Below are 23,344 nucleotides of genomic sequence, written 5' to 3'. Positions count from 1 at the left end.
AGTAAAACCTGAAAAACAGGAAGTGTTACATAAGTTGCAAAAAAAAAAAAAAAAAACACTCCTGGTATTCATTGACATGATAGCAAGTGGGAAGATGAGTGCAACAAGTGTTAAAATTTAGCATAAGACTTGGAACCTGCTCACTTCTACACAATCATGGCACCCTTGTTACAAACCCTTCATAAGTCAAGGCTAATTCCTCTGACAGGTGATGGCATTACACTTCTCATCCTAGCCCCTACTCTTGCTGCACCTGTGTGGTTCCTATTCCTACGGCACTGGCATATGCTGTCAGGATGTCTATTATCTGTTTAGTTCCTAGGGTCATCCGGGCTTCCTTCAGCCAGTCCTGTGCCACACACTTGGACTCCCCTTTCAGTTGATTGACAAACTTTGCTGCCAGATCCAAGTCACCATGCTCAATGCAAGGGGAGGTACAAGAGAGTAACTTAAATGTGTTGATATCCTCAGGGTAGAGCTCTGCTGGTGGCTTCAGTTGCTTAGGTGGGAACAGCAGCAATGACTGCAAGTAGGAGAGGAAGTACTGGTGCCAGTTATTTCTGGTTTCATCGATCATTGCTACCCTTCAGGCTAGTTTCTGGACAGCATAGAAACTGGCCCTCAGGGTCTCCTCACTGTACAACCTCCAAGTCAGGGACTCTGGAGGGATAGCTTCGATTAATGCTTGGGCAAACTCATTATCAGAACAGCAGGCTCCGATGGCCTCAGCTGTACCTCCTAAAGGGACAGTGGGTGAATATGCAGATGAGGTCTTGATGCTGTGTTTCAATGCCTCCACTGAAAGCCAGAGTTGGTGGGCTTTTCTGGCTTCTTCCTCAGCAACAGCATGACCCTGAACAGCCTGTTCAATTCCTCTCATCCAGAAATAGGCAGTGTTTATATCCAGAGTAAAATTGTCCACTTGCTCTTAACTGAGATGGTGAAACTAATTCTTGTTCAGAGAGTTTGTCAGACAAGTTCTGCTCAAATTCATACTTCGGCTCTTGTTCTTGCACCCTAAGAACATCTCATAAGTGATCAGTGTGGGCGGCTGCCTGTTGGCAAAGCTGGGTTCTCATCTCCTTCTCCATGGCATCTCTGACTTCCTCTGCCTTTCTCTCCTGCTCAGCCTGTACTTCACTTCTATGATATTCTAATGCTTTTGCCACCACAAAATCAAATGCCTACTTTTCTTCCAGCTTTTGTCTTTTCCAAGGCCAATGCAATGTGTTGATTCTCTGTGGCTTTCTGTTTTCCTAGCTCTCTGTTTAGCTGATGATGCACATGAGCGATCGGGGAGTTCAGGTCATCCACAGATAGCTTGTCAGCTGGGTCAGACACACTCATCACTTTCTTCCCAGGCAGGACCTCTGGAGTGATGCTGTCCAGTTCTCCTTTACAGTCATCTCAGGCTCTAACCACCAGCTCATGATACTGAGATACAACTTTAGCCCAGACTGAGCTGCCTGGACCATTTTGACCACATTATCCAGATCTACTATCATGTTGTGAAGTTTTTTCTCTGCAGCAGTTATATAAGGTTTGGCCCCAGCAAACTATTTTATTTGCATTTTCAATTACACTCTTCATCTTCTCTAACTCTCCTTGGGCTTTGGCAACTTCATCCACAGCCTTTCTATGTTCCTTCAAGGCACCTTCCGCCATGCACCATCGATCAGCGTACTTCTCATACTGCTTTCAGTATGCCAGGGTGGGCACTGACAGCCTGGGCTGTAGTGTTCTCGGCTGCAATGCCTGTAGAGCGATGGAGGCGGTTTGGCTCAGAGACTCAATCTTAACTTGCTCTTCTTTGTACTGGTGTGCAAAATGAGCTGAAACTTCAAGTGTTTGTTCCCTTATAGAAGATGAGGATGCTTCCTCTGAAGTTACAGGTGTGGATTTTCCTCCACCAATTTCAGAATGATCAGCTTTTACAGATTCATGCTGAACCACAGGGCTGGGACTGAAAGTGTATCCCCTACTGATGAAGCTGAAGTGTCTCCCTTCCATTTTTGGAATTGTGAAGCAGGCTGTTTAGATTCTTTCATTACCTCTGATACATGAGAGGGTTTTATTGGACTGGATGAATTGACTTCTTTGGTGATGGAACATTATAAGGTGCAGAACCAAGGACCAGCTCAAAAAGTTTGTCAGAGTAAGGTATAGTTTTCTCTACACGTTCCCGGAAATGGGAATCCCATCTGGCATATAATATTGTGCCACCAGTGCCTCCACCAACAAATAAAAGCCCGGCTCCAGAAATTTTGCCAGCAGTCATGACAGGACTCCTTGAAGTAGAGTATCTTTGGCATGGTCGCAGTGGGTGGAGAATAAACTTTCCACAGAGAGCACTCTGATCTGCAACAGTTGCACAGGGCAACTGACAGACCCACAGCATCTCAACAGGAAGAGCAGAGTTTACGGTGTACATGGGAACGGGCATGGCCGCAGTGAAGGAAGGAGGACGTGTGTCTTAGTCTTTAAATTTGGAAGGTCTGATTTTTTTTTAAAGTTCTTTATATGTTCTAGTTGTAAGTTCTTTGTCTGACAGACAGCTGGCTGCAATTTTTTTCCCACTCTATGGTTTGTCTTTTCACTATCTTAATGATCTTTTGATGTTCAAAGTCTTTTTAAAATTAGTTAATTTATTTATTTTAAACAGAAAAACAAAAATAAATAACACGAACTAGATGAAAAACAAAGCAATTTAAAAAATAAAAATGGTACAGAATTTTTGCACAAGAATAGAAAATTGACAATAGTTGTTATATTATTTATTATTCTCATCAAAATGTTTTGTTTGAATTACCAAATATTTGCACCTGTAATCCCAGCTCTTTGGAGGGTATAAACAGGAGAATCATTATGAGTCCAGTCTAGTAGTGAGACCCTGAACACCATGTAGGTCCATCCCTAAAATTTAAAAAAAAAGATTACGAGATATTGGCATGCAACATTGATTGAACAATTACATATTAACTATTCTTTTCCATGAACTTTTAAGTTTTTAACATGATGATATCCTAGTTGTTTATCCATTGAAGCATTTGCTGTGCAGTTTTGTTTTTGTTTCAAAATCTCTTCTTATGCCTTTGTCTTTAAGATTTCTGTATACTTTCTCTTCTGGTAGATTCAATGCTTCTGTTTTAATATTTATTTATTTATTTATTTATTATTATTACTTTTGGTACCAGGGATTGAACTCAGGAATTTGTGCTTGTTAAGCAAGTACTTATTCTACCTGTTTTAATATTTATTTTTATTTATTTATTTATTTTACTATTTTTTGTAGAACCGGGGATTGAACTCAGGCCCCTATTTTACTATTTAGATCTTTGATCCCATTTGATTTTGTGTATGATGAAAGTTCTGGATCTAATTTTAATCTTCCACATGAAGACAAACAGGTTTTCAGCAGCTCTTATTAAAGAGCCTACCTTTCTTTCAGTAAATATGGTTTGATAAAGATTGTAAATAAATTCCTTTCTGTACATTTAGCAAGGCTGCAGAAATAGAAATTAATTTACTAAAATAAAGAAAGTGAAATATAACTTGAACATGAACCTCAAATACTAAAAAATATTAACATATATGTTTAAGCTTTGGGAGAAACCAAGAGAATATTTGAGAATTTAGAATATTTTTTGGGGTGATGACCTTAACCATCTTTCATATTGCAATGAAATTATGAGTTAAAGAATATAAATGTGAGAACTTTTTTCGAATTATTCAGGCACATCATGAAGAAGCCTTGGGTGTGGGCATGGGAAACACTGATGAGATCTGGGAAGATCCCAAGAAGGGGCTCATAAGGTGTGCACTGTTAGGGCATTAAGTAGAACACTACTGAACCTTATTAATCAGCCAGGATGGAATTGCTGAGGCTGAATAAGTAACTCTAATCAGTGTAAGTGTGTAACACCAAATGGACACACGGAAATCACATATGGAGAGTCGGGATAGATATTTGGTTGTCATTTGTTAGAACTTGTAGTTGAAGATACAGAATCAAAATTTACTGAAAGTATGGGAATTAGAAGAGTAAAGAAAAATTAACAACACTTGTTACAAAGCAATAAAAATAGCAACAAAATAATGCATAATATACAAAATAAAATGAACAATGCGTTTGTGTATATTGCAAATATGAAATTGTATTTCAGGAAACATGCGATGTTGAGGTGTCAAAAATGAAATGGAAATAAAAGAGTAGAAAATTTAGCAATTGATGCGACTAAAATAATATTTAATATGCAACAAACACTCTGTCACATCACATTTTAAGGTCTATCTGTATCTGTATACTCCTCTTTGCATGATTTATGACAGATGAGACAGAGTGGGTGAAGTGAATCAAGCCACACCCACATGGCAAGCAAGGTGCAGAGTAAGATCTGAAGCCTGCTTCCAGCCTGCAGAATCTCCACCTGCTCTTATCTAACTGCTTTACATTCTGCTGTGGGTTGTTAGGCAGTTTTCCTCAAACAAAGTAGAGGAATAAAATCTGGATTGAAAACTAGTAATAATGGTAAATGGAGCGTGAAAACAGCAAGCACAGAATACGTACTTGAGTTTAAAGATGAAGAAAACCAAGAAAATCTTCATTCTTGAGTACAAGGGGTGGTAAGGTAATGTTCAGGGCTTTTTTTCTTAAACCTTATTTGATTTTAGGATATAATACACAGAGCCACAATCATAAGGAGGAAGGGGAAAATGTGAGTGAAGCATTGTAGAACACTCGGCACTTGTAATGGATAGCAGTAAAGAGTCTTACGTTCTTTCTTAGTCAATTCATTGCAATGCGAGTCGCTTTCCACAGTTTACTGAGTAATCAAGAGCATCAGAACTAGCAACCAGATTCCTCTGCCTGGAGAGCTCATCCTGCTGTGACTGTGCTGGGCAGCAAGAAAATCCGAGCAGGGAGAGTGGAGAGCTTCATGCGTTCATAGGAGGATAAGGAGGACATCGAAACACTTGAGCTCAGTAAAATAAATATTTTATTTATATTTTTATGAAATGACAAGAAAATATACATCAAGAAGATAAGGCTAAAGTTGGTGAAATTTGTATAAAGAATTGGTTAGGCCCTTTTCTTTCCCATCTTTTGCAGTCATTTGTGTCACATATGTGCTGATAGGTTAATTTGTTTACATTGCATTGGCTTTAAAATGTTTTGACAGTATGACTGTATTTATTTATTTTTTGTAGTCAACAAGGTTTCAAGAAAGTCTTCTCATAATTGAATTATCAAGTCAGAGACAGATGTGACTTCATGTCACTTCCTCATTGCTTTAATTTAAACTTTTGTTGTTAGTACCAAGAACATTTATCTAACTTCAGATTTTAGACATGTTCTTTGGTTTTGAGTACCTCGTGGCACTGATACGTGTAACATGCTTAAGCCATTAACAGTCTGTATTATACTGCCTAAGGTAGGGAGGGTAAAGTGCAGGGAAACAAGGGGGTATTACATTGCTCCATGCAAGATCCCACATGCTCTTTTCTATTGCTTCTCCCGAGCAATGATTAGACAATCATATTTTCTGTATTTGTGAACAAGCACATTAGTAAGCAGGTCAACATATCAGTACAATATTTAGGAAGTGTTGCCCTGAGCAACTGGTTCTATCTCATGCATGTGTGAATATATATATATATAATATATATATATATATATATATATACATGCGTGTGTGCGAGTAACTTTCTTATGATTGTCCAAAAGTCTTATTAGAGTCAATTGACCACTTTAACAAATTAAGTAAATATTGTGATTTCATTTTTCCTACATATGAAAATCAAAAGCTCATTTGATTGAAGGTGCATCTGCAATCACTGAATCATTCACTGACTTTCACGTAAAAGTAGGCGCTGGATCACAACTGATGCAATGTTGAGCTCACTCTGTCATGAATCTCTGTGGGTTGGAGACAGCTGTATTCCTGGTATTGAAATATCAGTGATTGGAGTCATTGTACATCAAGTTCTTACACAGTCATGATTTACAAAGAAGATGATAAAAAGTAGCGTGTTAGCAACTTCTTTACTTGCTTCCTCTTCCTTGTGTAAGTATCTTTCATGTTCATTTATTGTCAATGTTTTCAAAGCTTGTTAAATCAAAGCAAACACTTCATCCACCTAGAAACTTTTATCTTGACTCTCCAGTTATCTAGGGTTAACATACAAAAACCTGTGAACATTTTTTCAGGAAATATAGTTTGAAAAACAACTAATAAAAATGCAATGTTCCTCAGAGAGGAAAAGGAACCTATATGATTCCTATGCTTAGTGCTTTGGGGTAAAAAATCTTTTCATCCCATATTCATTAAGAAAGCTCACTAGCTAAATGCAATGAAAAGAAAGAGTCATTGCTTCTATATTAAATAAATTTAAGTTCATGTTAGTGTTAGTATATGTGAAATATGAATGTTAAAGTTTAACACAGGACTGAAACTAATCATTATGAAAACAAAGTAACCAAAAATCAAGTGCTGCAAAGCTCTGTGTAAATAGATATTCTTCCATAATGAAGGATTTTTAAAAAATTATTTGGGAAATGCGAGTTGGAGCTTATGAATAATAATCATAAAGCAGATCTAGTTTTTTGGCTGTGGATGGACAAGTATGAGTATAAAGTGGCAACAAATCAACAACAAATGAAAGAAAACAGTAACATAGTTCCGGCTGATCTTCATTTCCCTGGTACGCGTTATGCTGCAGAGACCAGGTACCCACTGCCAGGGAGCTTCCAGGAGGCGGTGCATTCTGACCTCTAGAGCCTCCACTGCTTTCTTCTCCCACCATGTCTGAATTAGTATCCTCTCTAATGCTGCTGCTACTTTAATTTGTACACATTCTTAGCATTTTATTTCTGTGATATGAAATTCATTCTGCAAAAGGCATATTTCTCACTGAAAATCTTGCTGAGTCCAATGTATTAATATCTCTTGTCTGAACCACTCCACAGGTTGCTGTCAGATCCCTGCATATGCCCTTTGCCCTCTGACATCGGCCCTCTGCACAAGAGCTCCACAGCTTGGCTTGTAGTATGGATCCATTCTTGTTACTCCCCTGCAAGAATCTTTTCAAGGGTTTTCATTTATCTTAGAAGACCATTCATTCCAAACTGTTTCTGAACTTGCCAGCTAAACTGGCTCTCATGCTTCATTTCTTTTAAATTGACATGCATATCTTTTTAAAATTTATAATATTATATTATCTATCTTGTCTAAGCCAACATACTAGAAAGGAGAGCCCCAAAAACTTTTACCATAATAATGGGTCAATTTCATTGGGTATAAAGACTTTTCATTTAGCAGTTTATTACCAGTAACAAGAAAGTTACTGAATAAGCAGTCTTTTTAACTCTTGCATTTTGCATATTATATATCATTAAAATTTATATTTTCATTTCTACAGGGATTTGTGAAGAGCGAATACAACTTTTGGGCTTCACCTTATATAATCTTGTTTTTAACAATGTCTCTCTCCTAGACTTTGGCCTTATACATATCTCTTCCATTTACTCTCTTAGGAAAGCAAGTGATTCCCAGCGGCATGGAGATTGTCACAACAGGCTTGGGCCATTAGGGAAGTTCCATTAGCTAATGGTAGAAAAATCATGACATGTTGTGAAAAGGTTGCTCTCTATGTGGGCCAGGGTCCACTAGGAGCACACGCTATAAATATTAAACAATCTTTCATTACCAGATAATATCATGGTTTAGCATGATTAAACATAAGTTATATTTGAAATGCAATTTATTCTGTACAATTTATGACAACTTCAGAGTTCATTACTGATGTGTAATTTTTAATGTCACATGTTTTAAAATGATTGCATTTTAAAATATGTGTTTATACTACAAAATCTGGATCCAAGTTGTAGCGTTGCGCATGCCATTGATATGAACTGTGCTGTCAGTGGATGTCATGGAAAACAATTTCCCCATCGTTAGTAGAGAAATTGGGCGCAGGGAGAGAGGAAGGTCAAAGGCAAGTGGAATGCATTTGTGGAAAAAATCATGTGCATCTCTGCTGCTTGTTTTTCTGCCTATTGCTCTGCATGTGCGCTAAGGTATATGAATTGGAAGCACCTGTATGTTAAGTGAATCCATTAGTGGATTCTTATGTTGTTTACTGAGCACTTACATTACCTCTGCTTGACTAAATTGTTCTGAAGGTGACAGGTTCACAATTCATAGACAGGAAGAAAAGTTAGACCATCAAGTACTGACACAGCTTCGTAAAGCACCTTAGACATAAAAACTACATCTTATTGTAGAAAGAAATTATCAAAGTATGAGTTTTAAACCATAACAATCTCTAAATGATTACAGAAATTCTCACTTTAGTGTTTTTCAGCCAATACAACTATGTCCAAATAGTTTATTTAAAATATAATTATGGAATACTATGATTTATTCTGTATATATAAGGAAAAATACTTTAAACAAAGGGGTTTAAGAAATTCTTCACTTTCACTTTTCAAAACATACCTGCCCAACCCCTCAACCACAGATGACGTGGCTCAACAACATCCTCTCCAGAAAACTTACCAGACCCATGATATACATCTATCCCCATTAAAACGATCTTACCACAAACATTGCATGCCACTTCTTGGAATTCCTCTTGAAATTTCAGAACTTTCAAGTCTTAAACTAGCTTATCATCACAGTTAAAAATCTATGGTCTCTAAAATAATTATGGCCTCTAGCATATAAAACAATTGCATATGGTAATCTCAGTCAGTAAAATATGAGATGCAATGAGTAGAATATAGGGAAGGAGAAAAATTATGAAAATAACATTTAAAAGACATCTCTAACAAATGCCTTTCTGTGTCTTTGCACTGTACAGAGGAAGTAGTTTCTAATTCAGCAGCAGTAATAATAATAATAATAATAATAATAATAATAATAATAATATCAGTAATAATTGTACAATTGTTTAAAATCTGACATTGATTAGGTCAATGCAGAGAAAAATGAACAATTTAAAGAAAAAAGCTGCAAAGTCTCAACCATAGATTAAAAGAAATTCATTTAAAATGAATCGTGTGTTGTATGTTTTTCTTTTCCTTTGCTTGTTGATCTCTTTGAACCATAAAAGACAGAAGGCAGAGGTAGAATTTGTCCTCAGATACTTTCAAAACTCAAGGCTGTTGCAGAAATTTCCAAAACTTCTGAATGCACCATCTCATTTAATTGAGACATACATTGGTAAAAATGTTAGTTTTGTAATAATGAATTGCACATCAACATTTGTTCAGTAGTCACTAAGGTGGAAATGTTAAAATACGTATAAGTTAAATAAAAGTTGAAGTTTTAATATATTTTCCTGAACCCTAGTGGAAGATTTTAGCACTCTGCCACACTGAATCCATCTCAGAAAATTGTCCATCCAATTAATATATTCTAATCCTGCTAAAAAACCAAGCGTTGTAATTCTCCACAAATGCTGCCGGCTCAAGGACACACCAGAGTCCGCAGTTTCCCATCCAGCTTTGCTCACAGGAGCAGCCTATGACGACTGCATTGTGTATTTTCACTTTTTTATTCAGGATCTTAAAAGCAACCCATTTGGTATTTTTCTTCAAAGTTTTCCTTTCAATTCTTTTTCTTAAGGTTAACAATGTCTGCTCAGATTATTCTTGTACGGCCAGCAAGATAGCCTAGGCAAGCGCAAGGACTGGGCTTTGGTCGCTGTCATCACATGTTGTGCCTGTGCTGCTCCTGGGCACGCGGAGCTGGCCACCAAGACCAGGCGTAGTGGTGCGCGCCTGTAACTCCAGCACTGGGGAAGCTGAAAATAAGAGAATCACTATGAGTCTGAGCTGTATAGGGAGAACCTGTACCAAATACATTAAAAAAATTCTTATAGTAAATATGTATGAAAATGGCATGCTGTGAAATAAATGTATTTATGTAAAGTAATTATATTTTAACATAGAAGGGTCTTATTTATGAGGAGCATATGATAAAAGTCTAACGTGCTGGAGATATTACAGTTTACTATGCAGGTGTTTTAGTCTAATTTAGAAATGAGTGCTTTGTTTGTTAGGTCAGAGATGGTAACCTATTGTGAAAATGAAGACAGTCTGGTAGGATTTTATATTTTGTTCATGAGTGATTGATTTAGTCTTGTGTAAATGTGAAATTTCAGCACCTAAGGGAGACATAACAAAAGTTCCTTTTCTTATCTGGTATCAACAGTAGCACTTCGAAACCAATTCCAGCATCCGCTGCTCCACAAAGTGTGTTGAAAATTGTCTTCTGAAACCTAGTGGGACTAGAGCTCTTTCCTGAAAAAAAATATTTTTCTTAATAATGTGGAACTAGCAGGAAGACAGAGGAAAAACTGATATTTAATACATTTTCAACAAAGAAACATACACACATTACTGAATCCATGTGAAGTGACTCAGGCCCCATTTCTCTGTTACACGTTTAGAGTAACAACACAGGGAAGGACCGCAGCTGTACTACCCTTGGTGCTCACCCTTCCTTCTTCTAAAACTGAGATTGAACCATTCTAGAAGAATTGATTTTAACGTGTTTTTCAGCATCATAAAAACTTGATCAGAAATGTTCTCATACTACAATATTAGAAAATATGTATTTGACATGCAGTGTCTTAAATTTCAATTCATAATAATTACTGGACTTTATTCATTCACATACATTGGTCCTGTCTAGATAACTGTTAGTAAGGAGAGCACATATATTTTTATTTTTCTAAGTGAAATACAAAAAACAAACAAGATAGTGAATGTAAAATATAGTCTGTCATCTCTGAATATTGGAAAGCCTAAGATTCTTAGCTTATTATTTTATAGGAAGAAATGCTGAGCCAGGGGCATAGATAGTCCACTTCTGAAAATTTATTTATTTGATATATTTTTAAAATAAATTTTCTAGAAATGGCCCATCTTATGTTTATGTGTCTTTGTGACTTAGATTGACATTCTTGAGCCTTTCATTAACTTGATAAAATCCTGTCCTTTCTTTCAGTTTCTCAGGCCAAGGCTTGGACTCAGCCTGGAGGCCCACATTCTCCGCCAAGCCACATGGATTTTATCTGGCATCGGACAATATTTTAGTATCTAGCTTCTCAGCCACAGGGAAGCCAGCATTGCCTTCTATCTAACCTCCTAAAGGTCCTTCATGCTCAATTAGCAAGCTGCCAGTGGTCAGATATTCATTTAAACTAAATTCAGACCACCCTTTTTAAAACCAAGAAAATAGCACAGCAAAATTTAAAAAGTCTCTTACATTTCTGACACAGGTTCCTTCTGACTAGCAGACCTGTTTCTGGTTTTATTACTTACACTTTCCCACCTTACCTACTGTGTACTAGGAGCACTCAGAACTCCGGCTTTCCTCTGGAAAACTGAAAGTTCTCTGTTTAGTTGTCTTTGAACATATTTGTTTTGAATGTTTAAAACTACTTTAACTTAAACTGCTTTATTCTTGAATTCCTCTGTTACGCATCATATGTGATAAAAGTTTATTGGTATTTTCCCTTCTCATCATGAATGTATCAAAACACCAGAACTCATAATTTAATTAGTATGAAGCTTATTATTGTTCTTCTTTACCAGAAATTATGACAAATATTGAATTTTTAATGGCTGCTCTCATATTAGAACAGTACCCAGAACAGTGTAAGCCCGTACATGTATCCTGTATTGCATGAAGTGAACCAGATAATTTACATTTTTAAATTCAGAATTTAAAAAATATTTTTTGAGAGTCAAGGATGATCAGGTACTCTTCATCTTTTATATTTCAATGTTAGCAACTTCATATTTTTCTTCATTACTTAATAATCAAAATGAGGTACCTTCCTACATTAATGAAACCACTTGCTCAGACAAAGTATTATCTATTTATTATCTTTTGAACTTAGTGGAATTTCCGTCTTATAAATTGCTCTAGCATCCATAATATTGGTAAAAATCTCTGAAATTAAAGTTTTGTTGTTTTATTACTCTTGACAATATTATCAGCTTCCCTAGCTCATGAGTATTTGTTTGATCTTTGTATGAAAAATTAAAGCACAACAATATATTTTTATAGATTAGATCATCTCTATGACATTTTCATTTCGGTAGCTGAGGGTTACTTCAAGATGTGGAGAAGTTGAATTTTTTTCTCTCTCTTTGCTTTTATTTTTTCATCTTATGCATTTTAATTATGGATGTTTTGAGCTATTTTCTTTACCTGGCTGCTTATATCAGTAGTTGAAGTCGACATCTTACTACAGTGACAAGCTAGTTTTCTGGAAGGCAAGTTCTACTTCTTTCCATTTTCTAGGAGAAAAGCAAATCTTACAGCTGAACGTCTCAAATTACTATAAAATAAAGGGTTAGACTAAATTGGCAAGAGTTATGTCTTCTAGTTATTCATTGGAATAAAAATATTGCATATAATAGTACCAAAGACAATAATCTGTAACTCATTTTATACAATATTTTCAATCATGGGAGGAAAACTCTTTCTTGAATGGTCTGGGGGAACCCACAGATTCGTCTTAAAATGAACCATGACATCAGTCGAAGCATTAGCGATCAGATTACCTCACTCAAGGTCCTAACTTAAACGATTTCCTGGTTTTGGTCAGAATTGTACTTTGCTATTGTTTATAATGAAAGATTTTTCTGAGAAAAAGTGGCTTGGCAGTAGTTGCTTCACCGGGCACACTGCTGAGAACCTGCCCTGAGAAACCCTCGGGGTAAGCAGACACATGCGATGAGCTTTCTGTGGTCCTGGTAATTCTCTTGGGAAAGCAGAGGGTGGCTTTATTACCCACACTGTGCCTTACTACGAGGATTTGATTACTCTGGATTCACAGACTGTAAAAAAAATTAAAGCCAAGCCACCATTGTTTGGTATAAAATATGAAGCAATCTGTTCTTGGGAAGTTGAAGCTTCATAGTTCCTGAATTCAAAAACAACTCTTCTCACGTAGCAGTGGGATCTTTGGGAGTGAGTCAGACTCTTTCTATGTATCTTTCTGAATATTAAGTAGGACCCTAATCTCAAGGGTGCTTTATGTGGCAATTCAGAAAACTGTATAGAGATACTCATAAAAAATAGAAGAGGGAGCCATAGGATCCTCTCATGGACTGCACACTAGCACCTCTAAGGCAATAACCTATCACCACTCTATTTCGTCTACCCTGTATTCTGTATTTACTTTTAAAACTTTTTCATGTAATACATGTTATGATTTTAGAAATGTAGTTGTTCATTCCTTTCATTGTTGTAGTTGTTCATTTCTAATGAATGAATGCATTAATTTATTTCTGGTAAGAGAGAAAATAGATAAATGGACCTATACCTATCCATCACAATACAAAGTACATTTATGTAATCCAAAATGATTAAATATTTAAATGCATATTAAATTATTAAAAGTATGCTAAGACTTAAGTGAACTTAAGATTTCACAATCTCAGGAAAGAAAAAATATATCTAATATAAATGATAAATTAGTTTACTTATAGTACTTTATTTGAAAGGCATTCCGATTAACTTGTTTATTTGGAGATAATTTAGTAAGACCAAAATATACTATGAAAATTTAGAGGAAGAAGTGTGATTTTTGTTAACATTGTAATTAGTCACACAAGTGTGACTATAAATGTAGAGCACATGATTATCTGTGAATTTCAGGTAAAAAATTATAAAATACCATTCTGTTTTTAATAGATGCCATCCTTGTTTTTCTACAGTTATGCACATAAGTACGTTCTGTTTTCCAAAATACTTAGTGTTTTAGTTTTATTTCCCAAATTAACCTTTTATGTGACTTTTTCTATTAAATAAGCTTACATACACACATAGAAATTCAAGTTCACTCTAAATAGCTTCTGCATTAGTATTGTACAATATCAAATCATAACCTTATGATTGGTATGCTGACTTAATCCTCCATGTCAAGCATATTTTGCTGAAAAAAATAGCAATACTTTGTATAAGTGTACATTATTAGTGGAGTTATAACAAAAATATCTAGTAAAAATATTTTTATTTATTTCTTTGATTTTGTAAGTCAATCATATCAAAAGAATGGTGTAATTTAAAATTTATCAAAAGAATATACTACTGATTTTTTTTAAAAATTAAGAAATATGGAATTCAAAAGTAACACAAAAATAAAGTTAGGTTAAAGATAGTAGAATATTGTTGCTTTTTTATTTTTAACTTTATTTTAAAGATTAAAAAAGCAAAAAATGCAGAATTTCAAGGAATAAGATGCTAGGAATTTAACAATGCTTGTGATACTGCATAATGTTTTCTCAAAGTAGTTTTTCAGATTATCAGATATGAACGTGTAAAATGGGTCAAAAATATTCAAGCATTTACTGTTCAACAAACAAATAGAAATTTGTAGTATAATTATCTTTGCTATCCTGTATGTATATATATATTTTTTTCTTTGTTTCCTTTCTCTTTTCCCTCACCCCAGTTTTCTTTCCTTTTGAGAAGTCTTTTTTCCTCCTTTCACAATATTTATTGCTCCTCTTTTTATTATTTCAGGATCTTACACTAGGGAGACAATAGGCTGTTTACATATGTGGGTCTAATTTAAATACAATAATATTATCTAAATTTTGGGATGGTCAATAATCTACTTTGTATCATGGAAATATTGTTCTCATACATCAGAGAACATTATCCATCACATCTGGCTGGAGGATGTGTATTCACTAGCATGTATATAATAGCTCCTGTAAAAGCAAATCAACTCAAACCTACCTCTATATTAACAAGTAAACAGCTTGTGTTCAAAGTGCACAGATGTTGGGTGAAATGCATTATTGATTTTTTGTCATGAGGTAACAGGGTGTTTTTATTCCCCTGTGCATAATTGTTATTATAATGGAAACACATCAAGCAAAAAACCCTTATCAACTATTTATTGGACACTGATTGTAAAGTTGCTGAATTATTTTAAAAGATTATTTTTGTAGAAATAAGAATTAGTAAATGTACATTAAAATTATTATTATTTTATGTGTTTTGTACAGTGCCTCACTGTGCAGCTCAAAATGGTACTGATCCTCCTGTTTTGAGCTTCCCAGGGCTGGAGTCACAAGAGTGTGCCACCACACCCAGTCTCGTGGGTTCAATGCACACAGGGGCATGTCGGCGAGGCAGGTGGTGCCAGGGATCAAACACCGATCCCTGTGCTTACCTAAGCAGGCGTTTAGTCAGCTGAGCTATCTCTCTGGCCTACAATTATTTTTAGTACTGCTGTGCTAAATTTATCTCTACTCAAACTCACATATGTAAATTTAAACATATTCAATATATGACCACAAAACACTTGACATTAATTATATCTTGAAATTTCTGTAAATTGCTCAGTTAATTTTAATTAGTAATGATCATTCATTAAATTACTTATTGTGAGTTTTTTCATTGCATTTTCATTTGAAGCAAACACGTAGGAAAGTCACAAAGCTGAGTGTGTACGTGAATAAATGTCAGTATGGTCCAGAATACCATAAGCCAAACAAAATGCACCAAGACACTTGCATTCTACTTTTGAAAAACATTGTGTCTTTGAATTTTGCATACTAGTATATTGAAGCATGCTTTATAATATGCTATTTGTATAATAGAAAACTCAATGAAATTAAAGGCTTCTATGTATTAATTAACACAACTTTCGTTACACCAAATAGCAGCATTATATTTTACTAAGATTAAGCAAAGAATTTTTCACTAGGCTAAATCTCCAGGGCTTCCTTATTTTCAGACAGGATTTTTCCTAAATCATTAAGTTGCCCAGACAGTATTCAAATTTGTAATCCTCCTTCCTCAGCCCAACAGATCCTGTGTATAGTCTACTTTTATTTGTATATTCTGATGTATCAAATTCTTCTGTAACAATGGATGAAAAACTTACTTCTTTAATGTTTTTATTTTCTACTTATCCCTTCTTGGAGAGGATAACATATGAACTATTTTTATGACCTTATAAACTACAAATGCTTCACCTGAAGCTAAATTATCATAGGTTTTGGATGTACCACTTGTTTTCTCTGTTGATACTCCTTTCATCATTTGCCATCATTATTCTGTTTTCTTTTTCATTCATTCATTTCCTTTTCTTCTGTATGAACTCATAAGTGTTTTCCCTTGGACCCTGTTCTCTTAGAGTCCTTTGACCTCTATGCATCTGTTTGTTGTCTTCCTGCTACTGCCAAGAGTCCAATACAATTGTTACATCTGTAATAGATTGAATGGTGCTTGTTAAAAAATGTTTAGAGTCTCACTCATTAGATCTAAAAATACAAACTTCTGGGAAGCAAAGTTCTGACAGAAGCAATCCAGATGGACCCAGAATATAGCTCAGCAGCACAGTGCCTGCCTGGCAAGTGCCAGGTCTTCAGTTAGACTCCCAGTACTGAAAAGGAGGGGGAGGAGTTCAAAGAGGAGAAAAGTAATCCTACTCTGACATCATCAGAGTAGGATTATAAAAAGAGAAGAGACACACAGATAGATTTATAAAGAGAGAAGATAAAATATGATTTGGAAATAGAGAATGAATTCAGGTTTCTATAACACAAAGAACCAAAAGAACTGTCAGTGAAACCAGAAGCTAAGAGAGACGAACATAACAGGACATTGACCTCGTTGTGATCAATTGCTATGTCAGCCTTCCAAACTAATAGAGCTGCCACTGTCTTCTCTCTCAATATTTACAACCAGAATGTTTGAGCCTTTTTAAAACTACTGAGAAGTCAATGTAAAAATTTCACCATAATTTTAGTAAGGCAAGCTGAGTTCTCAGTGGTCATTCTCTGCAACCCCACCAGAGGCCTTTGTATCCTTCAGTACTTTAGCAACTTTCTCCCCTTAAATCCAATTACATTTTGCCAAATTCCTCAGTATTTCTCATACTGGAAATTAAACTACCAATATCAGAAACTGAGCAACGAATGGTCTTTCAGTTTGCCCGCATTCATTTTTACCTTCAGTTCTCGGAGCTAACTGAAATAAAAAATAGGGAAAGAATGCTCTCATTTAAATGCCCCAGTGTCAACCTGCAAAGTTGTATCACTGCAAAGGCTTTCACGCTGGTCTCAGGGAGCTGCAGCAGGAAGATCATTTGAGGTCTTGAGGGCATCACGGAGCCAGAGTTTGCAGGGTGTGGTCCGAGGGCGGGAGAGGCACATCTGTAAAGTAAAAACAGCCCTATCCCTGAGCTAAATCAGGGTAAGCCAAGGAGATATTCTAAAGGCAAAACAAAATTTTTCAAGCATAAAATAAATAAAGTAAGGAGTTGGGGATCAATGGAGCCTGGAAAACTGCTTATAGACTCTTATTATTTTGGGGTACTAATATCAAGAAAAATCAAAGCTTGATGCAGTGGTTTAATTTCCCTTATTTCATTTTTCTGAAACTGAATTTTTCCCCTAAAGTTAGTTCATTATACATTAAATAAATTTATTTACATATATATGATCTTTTACAAACTGTTGTCTTAAAATAAATAAATACAAAACAACAAATCCTGTGTTTGATGCTGACTGTGCTCTTTCCAGATTCTGTCTTTTTCTATGGCCAAATGACTTGTTTTCATTTTTTTTTACCAGCCTTTTGAAATACTTGTTCTGCTTCCAGGGTTCTGTCAAAGTGATTTTCTTTTAATGCTGGAATGGTTTTTATATTGTCAAATTCAATTCAGTTTTTAGTTCTTATCCTTCCTAAGCTGTACATAATCCTACTCTTAGCTTCCTACTGACACCCTTGAGATCATCCCTTATTCACTCACTTTAACAGTCTCTCTTTTTCCTTTGTTTTGTTTCGCTTTGCACTCTGAATCTATCAGACTTCTCTACTGGCCGTGAATCTGAGTTTTCTTGCATTCCTCCTCTTCTATGGAATCCTCTGTCACCTACTTACTGACAGTTTTCTCATATTTCTTATTCATTTGATCTTAGCCAAAAGACCAAGAAAAGGTTCATATTTCTTACTCAGAATTTTCCTTTCAAATAACAAAATCATTCATTCATTATTTCTCAAGAAATTTCAGATGTAGAATGCTCCACTCTAAATGTGTTTCTGCACAAGGAAACAGTTACTCTTGCTATGTGCATTTATTTACAGCATGAGTAATATCTCCTGAATTCGTATTTCCATTCTGTCCTTCTCATCACACTTCTGCTAAGGGCCAAGTTTGCTTTTCTCACATAAACATATGTCAATGTCTTTATATCTTTATAACTGAATCTGTTTTACCTAGTGTTTTCTCTGTGCTGCTCCCAAACGGATTGAAGCTTATTTTGCTACTATATGGAGAAGGATTCAAGGATTCTCATAGCAACACTAAGTAGAATCCAATTTAAAGAAATGGTGCAGCAGTCAGCACTTTTCTGAATGAAGCACATACACAAAGTTCATGCACAGTGAGGCTTTCATCTGTCTGGTTTTAGTTCTCTGCAGTATTAGCTGCTACTGTTGCCCAAAGGAGCCAAGGCTTTCTGTGCCGCCATGGCATTGAATAAATTACCTTTGCTTGTACTGTCTTTCCAGTTGAGCAGTACTCACTAGACTATCTCCAAGACTCTGAAAACTTGTCCAAATTCTCTTCAGAAGTTACTACCTGGGGAATTCTTTTAATCTCCCTAAATTTTCTGTGGGATTGTGATTTGAGTACTTATATGATCATAGTAAATTCTTTGAGTATACAAAGGCAAAGTTTGTATTTCATTCATTCTTGTGCTATTGGCAATCAGCCTAGGGGTTGAAATCTCAAGTAACTATTTTCATATGGATTGAACAGATTGATCTCTGGTTTTCCCTCTGGTCTTCACACAGATATCCAGCTACAGAGTCACATAAGCACTAATGACACACTTTTCTCCTATTACACAGCAAGCATTTCTTCTACATCAGAATATATATATTGAATAGATTTTCAAATTCTAATGCAACATCATGTAACTCAGTTGTGCCCCAAGTTTTCTGATGAAGGAAATTCTGGGACCACAGAGGAATGTGATCAGTAATATAGTGTGTGCCTAAAGAGAGTCACATGGAGAGAAAACATTCTCTCAGCCTTTCAGAGAGAGAAAATTGGTCAAGCAGTGGCCATGACGCATCCACATGGCTGACACTGACAAAGGATCTACAGAGTGCGGTAGAGGGTTTCGGGATAAGTCCTAAGGGGACTTGACTGACTGTGTCAAATACAAAAAATACATTTTTTTATTACATAGTTCTTGTTTTATCTTGGTCTTAACCATCCAGCAAAAAAGTGTAGAAACAAGGTATGAAAAGTGAAGCCATGTTAATATGCTAAGCTGTGGAAGGCTCAAGTCAGCAGATTCAGACAATGCCAGTCCTGTGGATAATCCACTATTGTTGTGGAGTACTTGACTATATTGGAATATTTTGCTGAATTCATGCACCTACAATATTTGGATGGCAATGGAGTACCCATCTCTAACAAAACTGAACAAAGAAGGGTGATACAAATGAAGGACAATTTTGTATCTGTATATACAAAATAGTTAGGATAGATATATAGCTACTTTCTCAATTCAATAAGATCTGTACTAATAGTATTTGGACAGGATAACATGTCTGCATCTTGTGCTTTCAATGACTAATACAAGGACAACAATATACAATGTATTAATTTTGTAACTCTCCTACCAACCTGTTTTGGAGCTGTCACATTGCAATTTTTTCTCAATAAAATTAATTTTTAAAAAAGAAAGTCCTGACATCTTGTTCAGTCAGATACCTTGGATAGATCTTTAGAAATTCTGATTTGGTAGTAGGGAAGTGGCCCATTTGTTTGTAACAGGGTAACAAGTGCTTCTGCTTGTGTTGGTAACAAAATAATTTGGAGAGCAAAGCAAGTTGAGTACACCAAAGAGCAAAAGAACACTTAGAGGAGAGTACAGCAGAACATTTGAATTATGTTGTGCAGTGTTACTGTTACTTCTATTTTATTTCAAATTCTAGAAATATATATATATATATATATATATATATATATTCCAATAATCTTATAGTTAGAATAATGATAGTAGTCACCTGAATAGGGGAGAAAGATTTAAAAACAGAAACAATTCACAGATACCCATTTATTCAGGCTTCCCTCACAGACCACACAATTGTACTGTTTTCTTCTTGTCATTTCTGTTACTTCTAGGTCTCTATTAAGTCTACAAGTTAATCTGCATCTGATCCATAGCATCTTCCTTGGCGGTACCACTACTCCTGCTGCTGCTGAAGCTTTATGCATTTCAAAATCTTTCTGTAAATATGTTATCAGATATCACTTCAAAAGGGCCAACAGAAAATGCTGAAACATCAGTCTAGGATTTGGAGGATTTATTTATGTTGAGCAGCACTAATTGGAATTATTCCCAAACTGTCAGGCTTGCAAGGCTCAGGGAGGGAGATTTGTATGGATTTGCAAGTAAGATGCAGAGTACTTGGTTGTATCTGATTGGTTTGTACAGTGTGCATTACAGTGACCAGCCACACATCCTGGAGATAAGCCCTGTTGATGAAACAGAAGTAACAGAAGTGTAACAGGAGCTGAAGTAAACTGCTGATTACGTAAGCAACTAAGAGAAACTGAAGTATACTGGCTTGGGGAGGTATTTTCTGCTACAATTTGGTTGTACTAAAGCTAAGCATTTAAAATTGATAAATATTTTATGTTCACTTCACAGATGTAAAAACTGAGATTCACAAGCAGAATGACTTGGGTTGGGGTCCTGTGTTAGCAACCGTCAAAGTCAGTGCCACCACGTAGCTCAGTAGGGGCTCAGAATAGATCTCATCTGACCACATACCCACAAATCTTTATGGCCATAAATGGGGCCATGAACCACTGCTTGTGGCCACTTAAGGGAAATGTTTGTAATTGTCAAGAATTGAGCTTTCTATTTAATCTTCTCATTCAGGTTTTAGCTTAATGACTTGCTAAAATGATTGCAGTTATGGTTTCACACTTCTTAATCATATAATAATCATCATCTCAGAATTATCACTGTAAATTGGAAATAAAGTTTATCTTAAATGTTAAATGGGTTACTATATATTAAATAGTAACTGAATGACTCCAGTGTTAATATTATATTTAATTTGTGAACATAATTATAGTATTAAAGAAAAGTAGCCAGCAATAGACACATAAAATGAAATTATCTGATGCCACTTATTTAAAAAAATAGTTTTTTTAGTACTAAGGATTGAACCCAGGTCTTTGTGCATGTTAGGTAATCTCTTTACTACAGGGCTACACCCCAGCCCCTGATGCCACTGACTAGGAAGAAAACTGAGAGCCTGGCATAATAAAAATATGAAAAACTAATCGAAGTAATCTGCACTGCATGATTAAAATATCACCACAGTGAAAGGAATATAGTTAGGAAATAATAATTAATCACTATAAAATTAAGTTTTAGAAAAGTAAAATGAAGATTAAGAAATGCAAGGATGCTCTTAAACTGTGTTTAATTTGTAGCTATGTAAAATATGCAATTTCACAAATCTCCACTCTGCTTAAAAAAATATTCACACTACAGTAGTCCCTCATTATTGTGCGATTTGACTTTTGCAGACTCCCTGTTTTGTGGGTTTTCAAAAAATATTGATCTAGAGCAGTGCCCAGAGTGGCTGAGACAGATGGCTCAATGTCAGAGTGGTGGCCATGGTCCTGGAGGCGGTAAGAAGCATGACAAGGACAGGAAAAAGAAATGTGAGCCTCCTGTACCAACTGCAGTGGGGAAGAAGAAGAAGAAACTAAAGGGACCAGATGCTGCCCGCAAATGTCCACTGGCGACTCCTCACACTCAGTGCCATTTAAAGCCACCAAGTTAGAAAGAATTAAAACTATCTTCTCATGGAGGAAGAATTTATTAGAAATCAGGAACAAATGAAACCATTAGAAGAAAAGCAAGAGGGGGAAAGGTCAAAGGTAGGTGACCTGAGGGGGACCCCAGTGTCAGTAGGAACCTTGGAAGAGGTCATTGATGACAATCATGCCATTGTGTCTACAACTGTGGGCTCAGAACACCATGTCAGCTTCCTCTCTTTAGTGGACAAGTATCTGCTGGAACCGGGCTGCTAGTCCTACTCAACCACAAGGTGCATGCTGTGATCGGGGTGCTGATGGATGACACAGAGCCTCTAGGCACAGTGATGAAGGAGGAAAAGGCCCCCCAGGAAACCTGTGCTGACCTGGGCGGGGTGGACAATGAAATCCAGGAAATTAAGGAATGTGTGGAGCTTCCTCTCCCCCATCCTGAATGCCACGAAGAGATGAGTACAAAGCCCCCTAAAGGGGTCATTCTCTGTGGTCCACCTGGCACAGCACAGGTACAACCTTTTTAGCCAAAGCAGTAGCAAACCACCAACCTTCAGCCACTTTCTTGAGAGCGGTTGGCTCTGAACTTATTCAGAAGTAACTGGGTAATAGGCACCAATTTGTATGGGAATTATTTTTGAGTTGCTGAAGAATATGCATCATCCATTGTGTTTATTGATGAAAATGATGTCACTGGGACGAAAAGATATGATTCACACTCTGGAGGTGAGATAGAAATTCATCAAACAATGTTGGAACTGTTGAACCAGTTGGATGTATTCGATTCACAAGGAGACCTGAAAGTTATCATGGCCATGAACCAAATAGAAATTTCAAACCCAGCACTGATCAGACCAGGCCTCCTAGACAGGAAGATCGAGCTGCCCTTGCCTGATGCAAAGACCAAGAAGCACATCTTTCAGATTCACACCAGCAGGGTGACGCTTGCTGATGATGTCACCCTCGACGGCCTGACCAGGGCAAAGGAGGATCTCTCTAGTGCTGGTATCAAGGTGATCTGTACAGAAGCTGGTCCGATGGTGTTGAGAGAAAATAGAATGAAAATAACAAATTAAGACGCCAAGAAATCTAAAGAAAATGCTCTTTATAAGAAACAGGAAGGTCCTCCCCAAGGGGCTGTATCTCTAATGAAGCACAGCTGCCTTCAGGCAAGTGTTTGGGACTGTGCTCAGCCCCCGGGAAGGTTGAGATTTGGGAAGGTGCCCTGAGGGAGACAGTTGGTTTTTATCTGTAACATGGTGTGTCTTTTCCAGTAGGACATAGAGGATGCCTACTGGACGGCCTTTGTCTGTGGTCATCTGCTGCTTGCTCTCCACTTCCCAGCAAAATGTGCTCTTTCACAAACAAACAAACAAACAAACAAACAAACAAACAAAATATTTATCTAAATGATTATATTTTGTATTTTTTGCTATTATCGTGGGATTTTGCATCATTGTACAGTACGTATGTTGTTAAAATTACATAA

The 23,344-nt window shown here is 36.3% G+C and overlaps 2 pseudogenes; one reads left to right on the top strand and one right to left on the bottom strand.

The window, feature by feature from the left end:
- Positions 1 to 226: 226 nt before the first annotated feature.
- On the bottom strand, positions 227 to 2,398 carry LOC101560803 (annotated as a pseudogene).
- A 19,276-nt stretch (positions 2,399 to 21,674) lies between these two features.
- On the top strand, positions 21,675 to 23,084 carry LOC101564771 (annotated as a pseudogene).
- Positions 23,085 to 23,344: the final 260 nt, after the last annotated feature.

Source organism: Octodon degus, unplaced genomic scaffold (assembly GCF_000260255.1).
Source record: "Octodon degus isolate 3935 unplaced genomic scaffold, OctDeg1.0 scaffold00143, whole genome shotgun sequence".
Taxonomy (NCBI): Eukaryota; Metazoa; Chordata; class Mammalia; order Rodentia; family Octodontidae; genus Octodon; species Octodon degus.
Note: the sequence above shows the minus strand (reverse complement) of the source record. Positions and strands in the feature narration are given on the sequence as shown.